Here is a 4,511-nt window from a genome sequence, read left to right as displayed (position 1 = left end):
AGAGAGAGAGAGAATATAGATCAATTGAACGACAAAGTCTTCATCATGCGACATCACCCTCACAACAATATGCTTCACGCCTCCTCCTCAAATCATGTGCTGTTCCTCTAGCTTGAGACACTCTTGTAGTTGTGCTACCACCTCGGTCATCGTGGGTCGCTGAGTAGGAGCTTGCGCAGTGCATTTGAGCGCGATGTCCACGACCTTCCAGACACTATTGATATCATAGTCACCTCGTATGTGAACGTCTGCGACGTCTTCAATGTTGCCCTGTGCAAGGTGTTGTCGAACCCATTGGATGATATTAGTTGGTTCTGGGCATTGTAGGATGGGTGGTCGCCCGGTTATAACTTCCAACAACACGACACCAAAGCTGTAGACGTCACTTTTCTCAGTGAGCTGCAGGGCTGCCGCGTACCTTCACACAAGCCGATACATGGTATATTAGATGTGCTTTCACTATGGTTGATCAGATGAGATTGGTTAATTAATACACTCAAAATTGTAAGCAAAAGCAACTAGAAGAGAGTATGATGTCTTTTACTCAGGGGCAAGGTAGCCGTGTGTGCCAACCAGCCTGGCTGTGGATACATGTGTGTCACCATCCTGATTGAAAGCCTTGAGCAAGCCAAAGTCAGCGACCTTGGCCTCAAGATTCACATTCAATAGGATGTTTGATGTCTTTACATCCCGATGCACAAAGGCTGGGCTGCATGCAACGTGTAGATATTCCAGCCCTGTAAGCATATCGCACCAATATGATGTCAACAACAATCACATTACCAAGTCGCGATCATGTAAAATTTGGCTTCCAACGAAACAAATAAATGGAAATTAGTAACGAAAACTAAAGAACACGTTTCACATAGGAAGAATATATACCTCGCGCGGACTCCATTGCAATACGAAGCCTCTGCCTCCAAGTTAAAGATGTACTATTGCTATCTTTCCCTACAAAAGATAGAAGAGCACTTATTAGTATGATGATGGGAGTACCGAATAACTCAAATGGTTCCACTCAGAAAAGAAGAAGAAGAGATAACTCAAATGGTAAGAAGTGAGCCGGCCTAGCTCCCTTGATTACTTGGTTGAGAGACTAGATATTGGAATCAATTCCTCATGGACATTAATTTAGGTTCATATTCATACTGTAAAGGTTTTCGCTAGAGTTTTATTTGAGATAAAAACCCCACTAAATGCAGATAATCAAATAATACACACCTCTGAGTTTGTCCTCGAGGTTTCCTTCAGACATATGCTCGTAGACAAGCGCCATGTACTCCCCATCCTTGCAGTAACCAACCATGGACACAAGATTTTTATGGTGAATCTTTGTCAAGGTCTGAGCCTGAGCAAGAATAGAAGAATTGTTTACACATAACAATTCCCTACAAAACTTCCCTCGAACCGGTGACGAATGACACTTACCTCTGTGAGGAACTCTCTGACGCCTTGGCTGGAGGACTCAGACCGTAGCTTGACCGCCACCTGCGTGCCATCCGCCAGGAAGCCGTCGTATACGGAGCCAAAACCTCCCCGGCCGAGCACCGTCTTGAAGTCGTTCGTCATGACCTGCAGGTCCTTGTACGTGAACCGGCGGTTGTCCAACTGCAGCACGCTGTGCGTGTCGCCATTCCGCGATTGCGAATGCACGCCACTGGCCTCGTTCTGTGGCTTCACACTGCCCTTTCTTGATCCTTCATTAGGTGTTCAGTCACAAGAAACTGTAAACATTATCCAGTCTAATACTCCAGTGCTGCATGCAGTTTCAGTTGATGTTTTGACCCCTTGTCTCACCTTGCTTTTTTCTCATTATGAGAAGTAGCACTACCAGTGCTCCTATCACCACAACTGCAAGTATTGGAACTGCAATGTACACGGCAAGCATGGATTTTCTCTTCTTTTTGGTGGGCTCGCAAGAGGAACCGTTGGTGCAAAGGTTTGGATTTTTGCCGTATCTAGCAAAAGGAAGAAACAGTAAGTGATTTTGACCAGCAACATGGGAACTAACTGAGAAAGGTTCACCTTAGAGTTAGGGAGCCATCTTGAATCCTCTTCATAAGCCCAGAGGGTATGGATCCATTAAGCTGGTTGCCAGTCAAGTCCCTAAGGGGCCAAATAGCATTCATAAGTTCAAGTTGTAGTAGAATATTCAGGTTAAAGTTGAAATTAGGCAACAAAACTATTTGATATCAAAGTCAACATAGTTATGGAGTTGACGATTCCTTACAACAGCACGAGGAAGGGTAGTTCAGAAAGAGCATTAGGAATTGGTCCTGTAAAGTTGTTGTATGACAGGTCCCTGAATAAACAAACAGGCATATTTATGCTTGAGTAAAACTCACAAATTAAGTTGATTTGTCAAAAGGGATTCATAACTTCCTGCTTACAAATACTTGAGTGCTTTGAGGTTGGCGAAATGGGATGGTATGCCGCCGCTCAAACCGCCAAATGACATATTTCTGCAGAAACACACACACAAACGTTCAGACATTTCCTCTAAAAAGCAAACGTTCAGACAGATTTCTCAGGCGGCCTGCCAGAAAATTGAGGTCAAACTTACAATCTTGTGATTCTTGGAGGCATTGAAATGGCATAGCTGCAGTTGAGCCCTTCCCACACGAGAGTCTTGGGAGCGCACGGGTCACCCGCCCAGTTCTTCTTCACCTCATACTTTGCCTTGATGGCAGCCATGGCCGCAACTGTCAAAGATTCAGTAGCACAAGACAGAGATCAGTTATATATCAAATAATGTGCATACCCATTGATACCGTTACTGTGAAAATTCTTTACCGTCCTTGGCGTCTGTTGCGACGTTGGCCGTGGAGACGACGGAGAAGAACTCGGCGGCGTTGATGGTGGGCAGCAGCGTGGAGTTGGCCGTGGCGTTGAGGGTGACGTTGTAGTGGCCGCCGAACCCCCGGTGGGCCTCGCTGTTGAAGAAGGCGTCGCAGACGAGGTGCTGCGGCGTGAAGGGCGCCTTGCTCCACAGCTTGCCGTTGATGGCCATCTCGAACTGGCGTGCGGCATCCCCGGCCACGGCCTCCAGCTCCGCGAAGTAGACGATGCCGATGACCCCGGGGTCCGGGTAGGCGTGGTTGGGCGCCGCGTCCCACGACAGCTCGATGGCCCTGGACGACGCCGACCTGGAGCCGTTGCGCGGCGTGATGGCGGTCTGCATCACGGCGGACGGCGCGCTGAAGCGAGGGTCGGCCAGCTCCTGCACCTTCTCCGGCGTCGAGATCTCGGCCCACTCCGCAGTGTCGATCTCGCTCCACGGGATCCACACGCGGTCGTACGGGTCCTCCGGGTACCTGACCAGCGCGGCGCCGCTGAGGCCGAAGTTGCTCCGGTCGACGAGGACCAGCGCCTGCGTCGCGTTCGCCTGCGGGTACAGCGCGTCCCTGACGGGCCTCAGGTCGAGCGCGGAGATGAAGGGCGTCCCGGAGCCGGTGTCCACCAGGCAGACCTGCACGGACTCGTCCGGGACGACGGCGATGATCTCGGCCAGCTGCGGCTTGTCGGCCGTGGTGATGTTCATGGTCCGCCAGAAGTTGACGCCGAGGTGGAGGTCGAAGACGGGGAGCCGGCTCAGCCCGTCGTAGTTGCCGTACATGAAGGCCGCACGGAGCAGGTACTTGGACCCCCGGGCGACGGTGGACGGGAGCGTGTAGCAGCTCCGGGCCACGGCAGGGAAGCTGCGGACGTTAAGATAACGTTTGGACGAGGTTGGCTTGATGTACTCTGGGGAGATGTTGTGGTTGGCGCCGGCGTCCGTGTAGGCGCCGTCCGGGACGTACGGCAGCTTCGTGGCGATGTCCACATAGCCGCCGGCCTGCTCCGGCAGGCCACAGTCGATGCTGACGAAACCTGCGCGTACGTGCGTATACGTAGCTGAATGCACTGAGATGTGAGGAAACAGTGTAATTCAGACTTTCAGAGGTGTAAGCTCACCGGTGCTGTCGGGCGCGCGCTGGCCGTGAACTCGGAGCACGCCGGCGAGGCCGAGGAGCAGGAGCAGCCACGACGGGGCCGCCATTGCTCCCCGCGTTGATCGCTCCATTGTGCTAGGTAAGCTAGCACATGCCGCCGCTAAGCAACTGGGACGAAAATACTCGTACGTTACACAAAAATTAAGTACTCGCATCGCATGGCACGTATAGCATAGGGGTATGAATCCCACTGAGGCGAAATGGAGACGAATATATCTTAATTCTTTGACTCGGTAAACTACACTACGTATGATTAGCCAGTGGTACATGTTGCACATGCATGCAGCTGCTCCCGATCGACGGCGCCGCGGTGTCAACGGCCGGTGCAAATGCATGCATGCTTGCTTGCTTGTATTGTATGGACCGAGCCTGGGCCTGTACCGTGCATGCACACTAGATTGACCCAAAGTTCGTCAATGGCCCCGCTGGCTACCATACATGAACTTTTTTTTTAGAACGAAGACGCACGGACGCGTCCGGCTTTAAATTAATAAAGCCACAACGGCAGCATGAAACAAG

The 4,511-nt window shown here is 51.2% G+C and overlaps 1 pseudogene; it reads right to left on the bottom strand.

Moving 5' to 3' along the window:
* Positions 1–6: 6 nt before the first annotated feature.
* LOC123160222 (senescence-induced receptor-like serine/threonine-protein kinase) lies at positions 7–4,039 on the bottom strand (annotated as a pseudogene).
* Between the last annotated feature and the right edge of the window lie 472 nt (positions 4,040–4,511).

This window comes from Triticum aestivum, chromosome 1D (genome assembly GCF_018294505.1).
Source record: "Triticum aestivum cultivar Chinese Spring chromosome 1D, IWGSC CS RefSeq v2.1, whole genome shotgun sequence".
Classification (NCBI taxonomy): domain Eukaryota; kingdom Viridiplantae; phylum Streptophyta; class Magnoliopsida; order Poales; family Poaceae; genus Triticum; species Triticum aestivum.
The sequence above is the reverse complement of the archived record's forward strand: the minus strand, read 5'-3'. Positions and strand labels throughout refer to the sequence as shown.